Here is a 429-nt window from a genome sequence, read left to right as displayed (position 1 = left end):
GTAGATATGAAGTTTGTTTCTGTGTAAAACAACTATATTCAACTTTATTTGGCTTTTATGTTTGATTTTTTGACAGCCTTTGTAAAAAAAAACTGCTTGAGGGATGCAGCTGAACAAGGTACCGGTGAACTGTGCACAAATCAAGGACTGACTGCCATAAGACTAACATTATCATTATATATGGTCTGTAGCAGAAATGACAGCTGTTTGAAGTTTGGGCCTGAATGGCAACACCAGTTTTCCTGGTTCCCATTTTCTAGGCCCAAACTTCACATGGCTGTAACTTCTGCTACAGACCAGATAGAATGATAATGCTAGTATTATTGCACTCCTTGACTTGTGCACAGTTAACTGGTACTTTATTCAGCAGCGCCCCTCCAGCAGTTTTTTTTATAAAGGTTGTTGTAAAATCAAACATAAAAAATCCAA

This window comes from Haemaphysalis longicornis, unplaced genomic scaffold, assembly GCF_048455015.1.
Source record: "Haemaphysalis longicornis isolate Haplotype H1 unplaced genomic scaffold, Haemaphysalis longicornis Haplotype H1 scaffold_1, whole genome shotgun sequence".
In the NCBI taxonomy this organism is placed as follows: domain Eukaryota; kingdom Metazoa; phylum Arthropoda; class Arachnida; order Ixodida; family Ixodidae; genus Haemaphysalis; species Haemaphysalis longicornis.
This window is presented reverse-complemented; position numbering follows the sequence as displayed.